This window comes from Podarcis bocagei (genome assembly GCF_964188305.1).
Source record: "Podarcis bocagei genome assembly, chromosome: 8".
In the NCBI taxonomy this organism is placed as follows: Eukaryota; Metazoa; Chordata; class Lepidosauria; order Squamata; family Lacertidae; genus Podarcis; species Podarcis bocagei.
This window is the reverse complement of record NC_138133.1, coordinates 25,052,374-25,069,831: the sequence shown is the minus strand read 5'-3', so window position 1 is coordinate 25,069,831 and position 17,458 is coordinate 25,052,374. Positions and strand designations below refer to the sequence as shown.

Sequence of the window (17,458 nt, the reverse complement as noted above, 5' to 3'; positions counted from 1 at the left end):
ATGACATTTCTCTATCTTAGCAAGAAGTCCAAAGTTCCCTGAGTTTAGGGGCAAAAGAATCTATGAAGTCTACATTAATGTTCTTGTTAGTTCAGGTTGCCGCTTCCTGTAGTGTCAGGATTTTGCTCCATGTACTCAGAACTTCCCAGGCAATAAAGGAGGTGATCAGGTCCAGCCAAAGATATTCTGCCGCCCGAGGCAAAGGTGTCCCCCAGCCCAAATTCCATGCACAGAAACTGACTGGACTGGCAGTTCCGTCTGACTTTGAAACTGTTAACAAAACAGCATCCTCAGTTGACCTGAAGACAGTAGGGTGTATGTCAGGCTGTGTGGCACACATAGCTCTAATCTCTAACAGTGGGGAATGGCAAGGGTCTCAGGAACAATGGTCCATCCCCCTGCAAGTACGTGCTGTCAGAGGGGTTTGCCTCACTCTGCCTAATGATAGGACTGGCTCCGGAAATTAGGGTGTGCTGTTATGCAGGTTATATTAATATAAGCAGTGAATGTGCTACATAAGCATCTAACATGGAATGGCTGGATTCAGAGGTGTGGTGGGAGAAAGCAGCTGGGAGACTCTCAAGGGAAGAAGACTCAGAGCCAGGGGGTTGGTGGTGGGATGACGATGAGATGTCAGAGGGAGTAGAGGGAGAAGACTGGGAGGAGTGTGAGGATGTTTAGGGAGGCAGGAGAGGATATATTATTTTATGATATCCTTCCTAACTTGCGTGAGCAAGTTCTATAACTTAGCAGAGTTGTTAAACAACCCCCCTTTTAAATTGCACAGCGGTTAGCTAGTTGCAGGCTCGTCTGAGCCTCACTATTTAGGATTCCTGGCAAGATCCCTTTTTATATCCCTCCTAAAAGAATAGACACAACCATCTGATTAAAGTTAACATACAACTAGTTTACTTACAATCATCCAGTTCACAATAAGATCCCTGAAGGCAGACTTAATTTACAGAACAACATATAACTATATGAACTATCCCATAAGGGAAATAGTCTCAAGTGACTGCGACTCAGCAGTCACTTCTAACTCTTAGGAACACAAAAATGGAGAACAAGAAGAGCAGAACATGGAGGCTGTGTGCTCCTCTGTCCAAGAACGGGCCACACCCACATTAAGTCACATGCAAAGGAAGCCTGTCCCAGCTCAGGAGGAACTAGCAAGTTTTCTCCTGAGCGATACAAAGCATTCCCCAGCATGTGCATTGTAGGAATGCTGTATTTGACTGCAGTACGTTTTTACATCCCACATGGAGAAGGTGTCAGAAGCTGAAGAGGCAACAGGGTTCAGTGAGCAGGAAGAGGCTGTGGCAGACAGCAGTCCAGAATCAGAGGCTGGAGAGGAGAGGAAGGAGGCCAAGAGGCAGAGATGAATCAGGCTACTGTAGAAGCCAGGGGGGTCTCCCGCTGCTGTTGTGACCAGCTCCCCTCCCCCATAGTCTCCCAGAACCGGAAGAGGTGTGAAGAGTGTGGAGCAAAGACAAGTAACAGATTGCTTGGGAACAGTCTCAGATTGCTTGGGAAGGACCTGAGAAAGGAGGGAATTTAGGAAGCTGTGGGAGGGAGGGGACCTTTAGTCCTTGCAACTGCCTCATTGGGAAAAGCTGTTTTTTTAAAATACAGAGGTCTTCCACAAGACCTCCCTTAGTATTATTTCAGTTAAGTATAGCTGAATATCAGTCTTGTGCAAGGATACAGAAGCACCTGCACAATGGCTTTTTAATGGTTTTATTGTATGGTTTTATTGCTGAAAACCGCTTTGATGTTTTTTTAAAAAAATGATATAGTGCTATACACATATTTTTTATAAATCAAGAAGAAGGAGGAGGAGGAGGAGGAGGAGAAGGAGAAGGAGGAGGAGGAGGTGGTATTGGAGGAGTGCAGGAGTAGGGAATGAAAGGAGGAGCCAGAAAACACAGCACAGAAACATTCCATCAACGACTTCTCACTGGTGTGGATGGGAAACAACAGTACATCTATGCAAATTGTAAGTCTTAAACTGAATCTAAAAGCAACTCGTGTATCTCCTAAACCTTAGAGAAGTTTGAAGCCTTAAGCAACACAACATCTCTTGTTTATCTCTAGATGGTTTCTTAACAAGTTACCACTAACTGTAGTTAGGCTGGCTTCATTCTTTAATCAGCCTTCCAGTAATGTCAGCTCCTCACTTACGGTGCTTAATAGTTGGGGATCTTACCTAAGAGCACTTACCACAAAGAGTAACTTTAATTTTAAAAACTTGATGTGTATGGGGCGGTGTGGGGTGCTGGGGAGGGAACACTTTTGCTGTAAATCAGAACAATCCATATGCACTCAAATATCTGCAGTTTTCAGGAGTGTTAGATTCTGCACTTGGAATTCTCATTTAGCTAAAAGATGTGTAAAAACATATGCAGGCAGACAGTTCTTTGGCAGCACACCTGAAGAAGATCAAGCATGTAAATGATTGCTTATAAGTCCAATAGTAACTCACGTTCACTAAAGAAGTTCCAGAGCTCTCTTTGGAGTATGGTGGAAATAATTTATTTGTTTTGTGGAAAGTACACTTTCACAGCTAAGCAACATAGCTTTAGGGAATAAATACCAATGACATAGTCACATAGGACCTATAATCCAATTATTATTTTTTTAAAATGGTAGTAGAACAATCCTGACATAAAACTAATGCCAAGAGGAGTGTTTCATGCACTTCAAGATGTTTTCCTAATACATCAGATCTGAGAAGTGAAACTAAGAAGGGAACTGAAAACTTGAGTCATATTGTAAATCCACGGACTTTTCTATACACCAGGAAGAAAGACACCATGAGCTTTGCAGATCGGACCATTAAGTCTTAATTTGTGAATCCCCTCCTGGTCAGCAATATGTATACTTTTTCTGGTCATCAGTCCATTATGACAAATCTGACACCCCTCCAGCCAGCAGGAGTCAGATTTGTCAAAATTCTGATGGCCTCAAGCCTGTTACTTCCTAACTGATTTTTTAAATAATTAACTTGCACAGCTAAGTATGACCACCATTCATATAGCTGAAGTCTTCTTGAGCAGTTGTTGTTTACTAATTACAACAAATGCACAAACAGAGGAATAGCCACAAATGATTTTTTTTCTTTACAAGGAGAATGTTAAGAGGCAAGATGTGTTTTCTGTATTCCCTAAACTTTCTACCCAGCACACCTACCTGAAAGTGGGTAATGAGTGTCAGCCTTGCAAAGAAATAATTTCTAGAGAAAGAAGAGTCTAGGCCTGCAAGTCACTCCCTGACTACCCCTGTTCCCCACAATACTGGAAGCAGGGGGCTGGACATGAAGCCACCTAGTGGTGAGGGAAATATATGATACCCATACCCAGATGGAGTATAGTCTTCATAATTTAGCAAAAAGCAAAAAGCAAAGGGCAGAGGGAACATTTTTGAAGGTCTGCATCAACCTGACCGTTTCACTGAAATAAGCTGGCTATTGCAAACGGTTGTGAATTTGTCCTTTAACACTGAGCATATGGCAGCAAAACTTCACATTAAAAATACTCACAGTGGTACCTCAGGTTATGAACTTAATTCGTTCCGGAGGTCCGTTCTTAACCTGAAACTGTTCTTAACCTGAAGCACCACTTTAGCTAATGGGGCCTCCTGCTGCCGCCGCACGATTTCTGTTCTTATCCTGAAGCAAAGTTCTTAACCCGAGGTACTATTTCTGGGTTAGTGGGGTCTGTAACCTGAAGCGTCTGTAACCCGAGGTACCACTGTATTCTGCTTAAATCTTTCTTTTACATGGGACTCACAATGGTCTGAGCAGTTCAGTTTCAGCAATGGTGCAACAACAGATGATTCCCAGGTCTTGGACAACACCCATTTCCATAGTACTGGTGAGTAAAACCCATGACTAAAATACAGGTTGGTCATACACACAGTGGATTGCTCTTGGTGTTTACTAGAAGTTCAAGAGGCACTCAGTGAGGTGCTGACATTTACGGAGGGAAGTTTTATGATGGGAAATCTATCCCTTACATGACAGCTACATTTCTCGCCCTGTAACATGATGATTCAACTGATAACAGCACTGTTTTAACATGCTGCAATAAAAACGTCTAATTTCTTTGTTGTTTTATGACACTGGCTAATTCTGGAATGCTTTCAAGCATGATATTGATATTCACCTGGGATCCGCTTGCATTCAGAAACAGCTACTTCCAATTCAAATTAGCAGACTAAATACAGGATCACAAACTGTACAGGATCACAATCTGTAAGGATTGCTACCAGGGCGATTAGCAAAACTATTCTACTGTAGAAAAGAGAAAACCCAATGATGAATGATAAAAAAAGAGAAGGCATCAATAATGCTAACATTAAAATCCAATATAAAGCAACCTAGACACAGTGAGGAAGCAATTTTCATCATCAACGCAATAAGAAGGATACTGTGGTTTCAATAGGAGAAATGATAAGACTTTTTCATTTTAATTGCAGCTCTCTTGTCCGAGCTGTATTCACATTGCATTTCAGGAACTTCTCACTGGAGACTCCAGAATTTGTAAGGACCTTGGAATCAGAATCAGGACTGAGCATCAAAGTGCACAGTTCCAAAATTCAATGCTTCACATTGTGCCATCCACATTTTGAGTTATTTGAGCTAATAGTTTCTACCAGCTGATGCACCATGACTACACATAGGCAATTACTAGAGAAATATGAACATTTACCATTTACCATTAACCTCACAGTTTATCTGCCTGAACAATCTCACCAGCTCTTAACCCCAAACCTCACCCTAAGTGACACCAGAAAGGTGTTGTGCAACTGTAGCTTCCATTGTCCTGTTTCAGGGATTACAGGGGAACCCAAATTCTTCCCACACAAAGTACTTCTCTCTTTTTAGTCAGCTGGTGTATACCTTTATGGCCTCAGGCCAAACTCCCAGCAGGATTTTGCCAGCTATTCATATTTATTCACATTTATCCGAAAGCTTTTACAAATATGGCCTCTATCCAGATTTTTTATGCTTCAGCTGCAATCTGATGATCTCTTCTCCCAAGACATCCCTGTATACACAACGGAAAACATTTATGGCTCACTTTAATTACATTTCACTTTCCACTTTGGTGTAATGAAGCCAAGGCTGGCCCAATACATTTTGAGGCGAACCACAAAATGGCGCCCCCTCCCCACCAGGGAAGAAAGATCTACATCAGGAACAAGGGGGAAGTAAATATCTGCATCGGGTGTGTGTGTGTGTGTGTGTTATTGGGTTGTTGTTTTTATTTTGATTATATATGTTGTGGTTTTTATGTTGATCTTTTCTGTGAACCGCCCTGAGACCTCTAGGTATAGGGCGGTATATAAATTCAACAAAAATAATGTAAATAATAATCTGCTGCCCCTGTGAATCCTGTTACCTGAGGTAGTCACCTCACTTTGCCTCATGGGTGGGCCAGTCCTAAGCAAAGCAAACCAATAATTCCCCTTCCCTTCTCAACGCAGAGGCTAAATCAGGCATAGGCAAACTTGGCCCTCCAGATGTTGTCGAACTACAACTTCCATCACCCCTAGCTAACAGGACCAGTGGTCAGGGATGATGGGAATTGTAGTCTCAGAAACATCTGGAGTGCAAGTAGATAAATAGGTATCACTCCGGTGGGAAGGTAAGTGGCATTTCTGTGCACTGCTCTGGTTTCGCCAGAAGGGGCTTAGTCATGCTGGCCACATGCCCTGGAAAAAAACTGTCTGCGGAAGTGGACAAACCCCGGCTCCCTCAGCCTTTAAAGCGAGATGAGCGCCACAACCCCAGAGTCGTTCACGACTGGACTTAATTGTCAGGGGTCCCTTTACTTTACTGGTTTCTTGTAAATTACCAGAACATTCAATGAACAGCGATGCAGTTTTATTGCTAGGTTTGCTGTTTATATTTTGTTTTCTCTTGCCTTTGTATTTCTGTATTCTCTAACCTGATAATGGCATTTTCATACTGATTTGTTTTATGATTAGAAGTCACCTTGTGAGTTTCTCAAAACTGAAATGCTGGATATAAATACCTTAGGCACACATATACAAGCAAATGAAGGGCTAAATTGTCATTATGTGCAAGCACAGGAGCCAACATCCCCCCACCCCCATAAAATAGTTGGCGGGCATTGCCGTTCAAATGGTGCGAGTGCCACGTCATGTGATCGATTATGCAGGGCAGGGCTGATCTGCCCCGGCCCCCAATATTTTATTCAAGTTGGCACCCCTGTGTGCAAGTTTACACCAGAACTGGACAATCTGATGAGGCTTTGTGTGCCCATTTCCACGAAACAGCCCCCATTATAGAGGAAACCCACCCAATACCAGCTAGAATCTCAAAGGATAAAGGCTGCAATTATGCCGGCTTATGCCTATTACACTTGGTCAATAAGTTGGACTTGGTTATACTAAATGGCCGTACAGAGGGGGAGAAGGTCGGAGAATTCACATTTATATCTAACAATGGCGCCTCCACAATTGATTACATAATCGTGTCGTATGATCTTCAAAACAAAGTTCTGGAATGCAAAGTGGAGGAGCGCTTAGACAGTGACCATCTGCCATTAAGTGCACTCATAGCTGCGGGAAAGGATCTATCCTGCGCTGAAAAAATCGAGCATTCGAGCCCTACAGCTTTGGAGCTCAGATATTCGCGCATCAGATGGACAGATGAACTGCATAAGGAAATTTCAAGTAGGCTATGCTCAAAGGAATTCCTCACTAAGAGAGAAAACCTTATAACTTCCTCAAGCCATGAATTAAAGATAAATTTATTTCAGGAGTTAATTTTACTCCTTCAAGATTCCCTGAAGGAAAAAAGGAACAGGCCAAGTAGGCAATCCCCAGTATATAAAAACTCCAAACCCTGGTTTGATCAAGAATGTCAGGATATGAAGCTAAATTTACTGAAAAAATACAAGAATTATAGATCTGCCAATTTACCCCAACTCCCCACGGGCTGGTTTGAAGATAAACGAAATTATAAAATTTTGATCAAAAATAAAAAACTCCTGGCACAGAAAAGAGAATGGAAATGCCTAATAGATGCATCCAGAGAGAGAGATTCGGCCACCTTCTGGAGACTGGTAGCAAATGGAGTGCGATCTACTTCCTTAGAAGTGGAGTATACTATACCTGCAGGGACTTGGGAGGCATTTTTCCAATCTTCATATTCAGCTCTGCCTTTGACACAGCCACTAATACAGTGTGCGGCAGGTGATGAGTGGCCTCCGGTGTCGGTCGCGGAGATTAGGAGGCTTATTCAGGCACTCAAACACAGAAAAGCCCCGGGAGCAGATAACATCTCTCCTGAACTTCTCAAAGCCAATATTGACTGGTGGGCCCCAGTCCTTGCCACCCTTTTCACCAGCATAGATCAAACAGCAAAAATACCAGAGGACTGGGGATTGGCAATCATCGTTCCCATATTCAAGAAAGGCTGTAAACTTGATCCAGCCAATTACAGACCAATCAGTCTCTTAAGCATCATCAGCAAACTTTATGCAACTCACTTACGTGAAAAGTTCGCGGACTGGCTGGAACAGGAGCACATCCTAAAGGAAGCCCAGGCTGGTTTCAGGGCACATAGATCAACTATAGACCAAGGATTGGTATTGCAACATCTAGTGGAGAAATACACCTCAAAGAAAGGAGGCTCTCTCTATGTAGCCTTTATAGATTTCAAATCAGCCTTCGACTCGATACCCCGGCACAGACTTTGGGAAAAACTAAAGGCTACAAACATCGATAGACGTCTTTTGCTTCTTATCCGTAGACTACATGAAAATACTCGGATCCGTGTTAGATGCGACCGTTATGGGAACCTATCAAAGGAAATCCAAAGTTTCCATGGTGTTAAGCAAGGCTGTGTTCTTGCCCCTATTCTTTTTAACTTCTATATAAACTCCCTAGTCGGAAAGATGGAGGAAGCAAGTACTCATTCCCCAAACCTAAATAATACACCAATCCCGGTCCTTTTGTACGCAGATGATGCGGCACTTATTTCCTTCTCTTGTGTGGGTCTAAGAAAACTTTTACGAGCTCTTACAGAGTATTGCGAAGCTGAACACCTAATAATAAATTACACTAAATCAAAAATTATGGTGTTCTCCAAGAGAAAACTCCGACATAAATGGAAAATTAATAACCAACCTATTGAGCAAGTAACATCTTTTAGATATCTTGGAATAATTTTTGATGAGAAGGGATCTTGGTGCCATCAGATTAAGAATTCCATTGTAAATGCGCAAAGATCTTCCAGAGCTATCATAAGATTCTTTTACGGAAAAGGAGGTCAATATGTTCCTGCTGCCTCCCAGGTCTTTGTTGCAAAAATACTTCCACAATTGATGTATGGCACCCAGATATTTAATTGTCAAAAACTCAAGTCCCTGGAATCTGTACAAACTAAATTCTATCGTTCCCTACTAGGGTTACCTACCTGTGTCTCTAACACTGCCATTAGGCTGGAGGTAGGTCAACTCCCTATTAATGCCAGGATATGGATCCTGAAGATTCACTTCTGGCTAAAACTCATATTTTTCCCAGTGGGAGTGGCTCCATTGACTCTACTAGACCCGTTCCAGTCTAAATGGAGATTGTCGCTTTATGAAAAACTGAGGGGCCTGGGGCTTTCCCCACAAGAACTCATAGCCTCAGGTTTTGAAAAGGCTAAAATGATGGTGAGCCAGCGAATAGGAGATGTAGAGCTTCAGGACCATATGAGCAAGATAGATAAATACCCAGCTATCCAAGATTATGGAAAAGGGTTTAATCTAACCCCATATTTGCTGGACCTACAAATCGCAAAATATAGGCGGGCGTTTACCCTTACCAGATTTGATGTATTGCCATCTGCCTTACTAAAGGGCAGATACGAGGGCACACCCTATGCTGAACGAGTTTGCCCATGTGGTCTGAAGGAGGTGGAAACGGCTTCACATGTGTTGTTACACTGCGACCTTTACGGGGATATCAGGTTACTGTTTATCTCCCCTATCGTTCAGAAATTTCCAGGTCGATCTGAATCTCAGCGGCTGAAAATCCTACTAGGAGATAAAAACCCAGAAGTAACACTGAAAGTGGCCAAGTTTTCTGCGGCCGCGATCAAGCGGAGGGCATTAGCTGTAAAAAAGTAAAAGATCTGACCCCTGGACAAGCCCCCCCCTTTTTTTTAAGCCCATACATATACTGTAGTGCACATATGAGTATGTATATGGGTGTGTGGGTGTGTGTGTGTGTATTGTTTTTATGTATAATTTTACAACTTTTAATTGACACCATCATTCCCTCGTAAATTATTGCTGCCTTTTATGTTTTTTTCTTCTCTTTCTGGTCTATGACCGTAATAAATTCATTCATTCAATATTTTATTCAAGTTGGCACCCCTGTGTGCAAGTTTACACCATCCTTTGAAATGTACTGCTCTTGGTGAAAATATCCACACTCATGCTTTTTTAAAAAATGGAATAATACTTTCCCATTTAATATTAAAAATATTAATCATCACTGGTCAAAGAATATGCATTTAATTTTGAAAAAAAAATCTCTTGCTTGGAAAAAGAGATAAAACAATTGTTTTAATTATTTTTGTGCAAGTTATGCTCTCGGTAACATTTGGGTCTAATGTGTTTTTTTACTGCTAGTGTGATTTTACTAGGCAAGGTAAGGTGATTAGTAGGTGGACATGACTACGTTCATTCAGGAAAATTGGGATACAGGATATAAGTCAATTATGAATTAAAATGCTTCGGAGTTGTTGTACGTAGATGAATCTAAGCTTCAGAAGCCAGGAGGAAATCTTCCGCAGAAAAAAGGCAAAGTATTATAAACACCCTTAAGTATTTACGCAACGACAGTCACTGCATTGTTAGGATACACTAAGATACTATTGCACATAGGATGTCCCAGATGGCCCAGAAGTGACCTTTCAGAGAATGATCACACCCTAGGGTGTCTAAGTACTATTGCAACACACTAACATGGACTGAAAATCCACAGGCAAGAAACAAAGGAGTTTAATTTTAATGAGAAAAGAAGTGGGCCGGGTTCACTGAAGCTGCAACAGAGAGGATTAGATTTAGCTTTCTCCTGCCAGTAGCGCCATGTGAAGGATTTCATGCAAGTTAGGACAGAGTATTATTTCTTTTGCCTGACCTCAATGTACCTGGTAGGTGTGGAGAAGGGACAGGCGCGTTAATTCCCAACTGAGCTGCACAGGGAGGAGTATCTGGGAGAGAAGATCCAAGTTAAACCAGTGCATTGCTCAGTCTCCCGGGTTACACCTACTCGGTTAGTGGACCTTTTTAAAACACTGAGCCACAAACACACTTTACAAAGGTAAGAACAGAAATCAGCTTTTTCTGTGACAGTGGTTGTTCACTAGTATGCACCATTCTCTCTAGAAGCTGAGTGTGACATCTCGAATAAAGGTAAAAGTAAAGGGACCCCTGACCGTTAGGTCCAGTCGTGACTGACTCTGGGGTTGCGGCGCTCATCTCGCTTTACTGGCCGAGGGAGCCGGCGTACAGCTTCCGGGTCATGTGGCCAGCATGACTAAGCCGCTTCTGGCGAACCAGAGCAGCGCACGGAAACACCATTTACCTTCCCGCCGGAGCGGTACCTATTTATCTACTTGCACTTTGACATGCTTTTGAACTGCTAGGTTGGCAGGAGACATCTTGAATAGTTCCTGCCAAATCATTCTAGATCAGTGTTTCCCATATGCCCCCCTGGGAGCCCCCAGGATATTCTAAGGGCCCCCCAAGTGAAAAATGTGTAAATGGGGAGCCACAGCAAGAGCCAGGGAACCACAGAGGGAAGTGACAAGTGAATTTTTAAAAAATCCTGATTGGCTATCTGCTTGGCCAATCACAAGCGGGTAAGGGGGCGGTCCACCAGGGTCTACCGCTCCTTTTTGCCAGGTTCAATTTTCTTGGAGCAGTCCTAGTTTGTTTCCAGCGGGAGAAGGCAATCACTGAGGCTCCCGTTTTGACCCGTGATCCAGAACCCCCAGGTCAGGTAAGTGCAGTGGTGGGGTGGCAATGGGTAGGGCTGGGAGAGCCAGAGCTGCTTATTGCTGCCACCAGTGCAGCAGATGTTTGAGTAAAGCAGGGACAGAATGACACTGAGATGAAAATGGCAAATTTAATCAGCATCAGAAGTTAAGAGTAAATCAGGGATGGAGAATTACTGAGAGGGAAAGTTGCCATTTTAAACAATGGCAGAGATTTGAGTACAGCGAACTCAGTTTCTTGAGTACAGCAAGAAATGAGTTTGGAAGGGCTCTGTTGTGTTAGCTTTTTTGGTGCTAACATCTCTGCTGTACCCATCTCTGCTATTCTTCATGGTTAAAACTAGGTGGGTTTTTTTAACCCTTCAGTGTTCCTCCATCCCTGCTTTACTCAAACATCTGCTGTTTCCATCTGAAATTCCATTCCCATTAGCCTTCCACCCCTGCTTTACTCAAAACCCTGCAGTTGTTTAAAACTGCCATTTCCCTCTAAGTGACCCTCCTTAAAGTTCTGCCATTGTTATGCCAGACACTCACTTCTTCTATTTTTATTATCAAACATGATGGCTGAAATAATTCAAATGGTCCAGTTTAAAATCCTGTCTACCTTGGGCAAACTGCTTGGCAAAATGTCATATATAGCAGCAAAAGCATGATTTCACCCAATGAGGATGGAAGGGATCTCCTTTTAAACCTGTGTTGCACTGAAGTAACTAGAACGTAATTAATACAGCTGGCATAATTAACTGCAGCATACTGTTGGCACGACTGAATTTAGGCCTAGAGGAAAAGTGTGGTTTGTAATATGACATGCATGATGCAGAGATTATGTAGTTCGTATCTTGGATACTTAGCTTTAATGGATCATAGCACGTCTGAACTAGAACTAGCAACGGGCACACCTCTGTATTGACAATCACGGTGGTTATGAAGTGCTCTATTAGCTGTTAATTGAATTCAGCCCTCAGGCTTCCAGCAAATGATAGCAGATTTCTTGCTTTCCCATTTCCCCCCATGATAAACATTTGGAACCCAGCAGCAACCCTAAAAGAAGAGGATACATTCCACAGCTTCACGGTAGAATTTTGATGTATTATTGTGTTTTAAAATATGGATTCAATAATTGTTTAGTTATACCAGCTCATGTTAACGTTTTTCAGATAGTACTGGAAATGTTTATGTGTGGCCTTTTTTCAATCAGCTGCCTCACATGGAAAGTATAAAGGAGTGTAAAGAAGGAGCTCCCTTTCAATCATCCAATATTGTTCTCTACAACCCAAATAAAAGATTGTACACACTTGTCCAATAAGATAAAATACACTCGCACTATCAGTTTAAAAACACTTCCCCACTCCTCCCCAGAAACAATGCAAACCATTTCTCATTCTACTTTATTATGGGGTTGGAATTAGAAAGAAAGAAGGTTATATTTATATTTTATACCAAATGTTTAACTCTGAATATGCTCAAAGAGTTGTACAGGGGTTGTGGTTAATAATCTTGGCTCCTTTGGTTCAGCTAAAAGGCAATCCGCACTATAATAAACACATTAAAAATTCATACTGAAGTAGTTCAAACTATACCCTTATTATAATTTACTTCCACGGTCTTCATCAGTATCATTTATATCTTACACATGTGGTGTATAAATATAACCTCTTGAGGCACATATATACATTTGGATTATCCTATGAGTATTAAAAAAGAAACACTCCAATGCAGAGTATGATTAATTGACTTAACAGTTGGTAGTTTAGCTTTTGTTAATATCCTCAAAGGCAGTTTATACTTTGAACAGTTCAATGTATATAATCACTATTATTTTAAAAGGGTCCCATCCCATCTTTGAAGGAAGAAATGTAAATGGCTAATGTAAGCATTAAAACTTGAATAACACTCCCAAGGAAAAGGGATAAATTGCGCCAACCTTTGACTGAAAACTCCCACATACATCATAAAACTTAAGTGGGAGAGTACGGGCTAATGATTAAAAGAAGAAAAATTTGGGTGGCTTCAGACATGCATTTACCACCTCAGATGCTGGAAGTTTTGCTAAGTACATTGTTGAGCCATGCCAGGTTTTCAGTGCTGTCAGAAAGAGACGATTAGACACGAATTTGTGTGTGGTAGTGAGCACTGTATTTGCCAAAACTATCTTTTTGGAAGTGGTACATTCAAAGCTGGAGAGTTTGGGTTTCAGCTTCTCTAATTTTGGGTAAATGGTTTATTTTATTTAAGGGATATATACTTATTGTTTTGGTTACTTTCTCCACAGCTGTGATAACCTTTGCTGACTTGCCCCCCCGTCCCAGGAGAATATCTTACAATATGCCATGTGGGCCTTATATGAAGACAAATATGTTATGCAGCTCCCCTTCAGAACTACTTTTAAAATTCACAATTCACATGCAAATTTATTTAGATTTGCTTCATTAATAAATTAACATCAATAAAATCAACCACGGTTTTTGAACTTCTGGACACAGTCAGTCTTGCCGTCTAGGTGCAGTGATGGATGAGATGATGAAGAAAAAGAGGAATGAGAGGAGAAGTAATTTGGGAAATGCAAATCGACAGCCATGGCAACATCGGAAGCTGCTTTTTACTGAGTCAAGCCATTGGTCCATCTAGTTCAGTATTGTTTACACTGAGTGATAGACGTTCTTCAGGCCTTCAGATGAGGATCTTTCCCAGATGCCAGGGATGGAACCTGTGACCTTCTGCATGCAAAGTAGTTGCTCGGCCACTAAACTAAGGTCTCTTGTCTTGTCTGATCATATATTGCTTTGATGAATTTAACAGAGAATGAAATAGTAGAGTGTTCTCCATCCTTGGGTCCCCAGATGTTGGTGGAATACACCATCCCTGCAATTGGTCAAGCTGGCTGGGAATGAAGGGAACTCTAGGCCAACAACCCATGTGGACTGAAGGTTGATGAACACTGATAACAGCAGAATTGGAAAAACAGTCACAAAATTAGACAAGATTACATCTAATTATTCCTTTAAAGAAGGACTAGTTTTCTAAATCTAAGAAATCTGATGGGGAATAGAATGGAGATTTATAATAGAAGGCTTCATAAGTTGTAAAGAATATGTGTGCCCTTGGCATTTATGAGTTGTTGGTAAGAGTGAAGTCTGGATAAGTTTTTGAGAGATGGTTTCACTTATGTAATATTTTATTGTTTAACAGGCTGAGGGATTTGAAGCAGCGCTCTGTGGTACGGAGGCAAGCTGTGCATCATCTTGATCCTATTCCTGGCTATTTAATTCACAGCGAACACAACGCTTCAACCAGCACCTTCCTGAGCACCGCTTGATGGATAAGTGCAAAGGAGACAAACGGAGAATGAAGACTTTGTTTTTGTTTTTCCCCTCCAAATCACAAAGGCTTAAAAAAGCAACTGCACACTTCCTACTCGACCTGAAGGCCTTTGCCCGTGGGCAAGGCGAAGGAAAGCACTTTGTTTAAAAGGAGTGTTGGGGGAAGAGCTGGTCACAATACTGAGATCGATCAAAGTCTAGCATTTCTATCTTATCTATTTGGAATCGTATAATTTGAGAATTAAGATGCCCCTAAGCTTCGCTCCTCCCCACCATCAAATTACATTCAATCATGGCGTGCAGAAAAGCGGTCCATGAGTTAGCAGCCAGATGTTATCATTACAGGCCTTTGCTTATAAACCGATGCTGAAACCTGAGTGGTTGATGAGGCTAGCTAAGCAGTTGTACCTTTGACCTGATTGCATTAAACTTGCCCTATCAATTTAAGCTTAGTATAAACACCATTTCCCAGAGTCCCTCATGACTTCGGTGGTGAGAAGAAGCTGACTAAGCCTAAACATTTTTTAACAGCAATCTTGTCTTACAACACCAAGGGGATTTGCTATGTATCTGGGGCTTTATAAAACCATATGAACATGCTGAAAGAATTAAAGTCCTTTAAAAAAGAAAAATTGATGGTGACAGTCCTTTCTGAAAACCAGTATGTAGGATGTCAGCACAACTTGGAAACCAGCCTAATATAGTTTTAAAGAATAAGATGGATTTGTGTACATTTCAAACAGTTGCTCCTCAACCTTTTTTTTTAAATAAAAAAGAACAACCTTTTTCAAATCATTAGCATTTATTTTGAACTAAACTAGATCCCCTGCCCCACTCCCCGTCCTGGGAAGGAGATAGTGGTTGACATATCTTCCCTGTATTATATGATATTTTAGAGTCTCTTTGCAGTCTAGAAGTAGTGCATATTTTTCCTGCCACATTATTATTATTTTTAAAATGCACATTACTCCCAAATAGCTATTTTCAAATGAACTGAAGTTGCAGAAAGATTTCTGCAATTAATAACAATTTTTTTTTGTATTGTATAAGGCTGATAATGTTTCAACACTTGAGAAGACATATAAGATTAGCAACCTTCCCTCAAAGATGAAAGGCAGAGGGTTTAAAAGACAGCAAGTTACTAGGTGTTCTATGCCCTCTTGATCTGAGCATATAAGAAATTAAAGAAGATCGGTGGCTGGTGATCATGTTGCTAGAATTTTAGATGTGGTTTACGGAATAGCAATGCTTTAAAATCATGCCAATCTATTAGCAGTTTTGTTCAGTTCAAGGATAGTTCTAGAGTGCCTGCTCTACATGTTGATACAGAGAGAAAACTTTCAATTCTGCGCTACCTTAAAAAACTGAAGGAGTATAAATAATAATAATAATAATAATAATAATAATAATAATAATAATTATTATTATTATTATTATTCCTCCCTATTGCTTATATTATGGAGATTAAATCCTTTGCATGGAAGCATATGCTGGAAAGCTTTCAATCTCTGACAAAATTAAACATTGTGCCACATATGGGTATATAAAACAACAACAAAAATCAATCTATTGACAATGAAAAGAGAAGGCTACTTTATTTGGAGTTAGATCACATATAGTTTCTTTTTACAGACCAACAATATATAATATGATTAAAAAAACAAACATACAATCAAGATAGTAGTGTAAGCGATATCATAAGAAAATGCCACTGCAGTCTTGTGCCTAACTACAAAAATATTGGATGCACCATTTAGCATTCTTTGAGGATAAGCATTCTCAGGGTCCTGTGACTAACACCACTCCCAACACGCACAATGAATATGTGGGCATGTGATGGCCCAAATACAGCTGCTTGCATCAGTTCAGAAAGCACGCCCTGAAACCTGTTGGTTCAAACAGCCTCATTGGCTACAGTATATGAATCAGTACTAGGAAAAGGTCTCTTTATTTGAAAGCAGGGATAGGAGGGAAAAGACACTGCGACTTCCTGTGTTGTGCTGTCTATCTCTCAATTCACTATGTATAATGGTAGGGTGAGGAATACACCAAAGATAAACAGAGCATTTCATTTCACTATTCTTTCATATGTTCATTAAGTTGCCTAATCTTTTTAAAAAGCCCTATCACATAAATGAGGTTAAACCACAGAGCCTGGGGCTTGCCAATCAGAAGGCTGGCGGTTCGAATCCCCGCAACGGGGTGAGCTCCTGGTGCTCGGTCCCTGCTTCTGCCAACCTAGCAGTTCGAAAGCATGTCAGAGTGCAAGTAGATAAATAGGTACTGCTCCGGCGGGAAGGTAAACGGCGTTTCCGTGTGCTGCTCTAGTTCGCCAGAAGCCACTTAGTCATGCTGGCTACATGACCCAGAAGCTGTCTGAGGACAAACGCTGGCTCCCTCAGCCAATAAAGCGAGATGAGCGCCGCAACCCCAGAGTCGGCCACAACTGGACCTAATGGTCAGGGGCCCCTTTACCTTTACCTATCACATAAATGCATATTAAAGTCTGCTTCATTCCATTTCTCACTACAGTCGTACCTTGGAAGTCAAATGGAATCCATTCTGGAAGTCCCTTTGACTTCCAAAATGTTCAAAAACCAAAGCGTGGAAGCTCCTGCAGCCAATCGGAAGCAGTGGAAGCCCTGTCAGATGTTTGGGTTCCCAAGAACGTTCACAAACTGGAACACCCACTTCCAGGTTTGCGGCATTCGGAAGCCAAAACGTCCAAGGTACGACTGTATTTGGAAAGGCATACAGATTCAATATCACAGTCTTAGAACTGCGCTGTAGAATTTTACATCTTGACTGTAATTATAGCAGTTTGTGTGTGCGCATCTTTCTCTCCTCCCTCCCCGCAAATGTTTTTTAAAAGGAAAATTGAAACAAGTAAGACCGAGAGTGCCTAGCTTTAGTTTTAACTGCAAACTATATTTGGCCCTCACTCAAATGGCGTAGGTGCTGTACACTAACTAGTTTCAGCAGACCATTCATGAAGATGTTGTCCCCTCCAGTGATTTTTATGAACTGGCAGGGGCTTCAAAGAAATCCTGTTCCTCCTCCTCCTTTGAAGCTTCCTTTTAGAACTGGCACACTTTGTTGATGCTGTAAGTCCGTT

General features: G+C 41.4%; 1 protein-coding gene and 1 long non-coding RNA gene across 3 annotated transcripts in view; one reads left to right on the top strand and one right to left on the bottom strand.

The window, feature by feature from the left end:
* Nucleotides 1–17,458, bottom strand: part of GMDS (GDP-mannose 4,6-dehydratase) — a 290,357-nt gene that overhangs the window by 14,300 nt on the left and 258,599 nt on the right. The window lies entirely within an intron of this gene.
* LOC308594062 lies at nucleotides 971–15,587 on the top strand. Of its 2 annotated transcripts, none has more exons than XR_014011280.1 (3): nucleotides 971–1,493; nucleotides 3,803–3,872; nucleotides 14,213–15,587. It is a non-coding gene; the product is annotated as an uncharacterized lncRNA (long non-coding RNA). The 2 variants fall into 2 exon arrangements; XR_014011281.1 differs by lacking the exon at nucleotides 971–1,493 and adding an exon at nucleotides 1,910–1,996.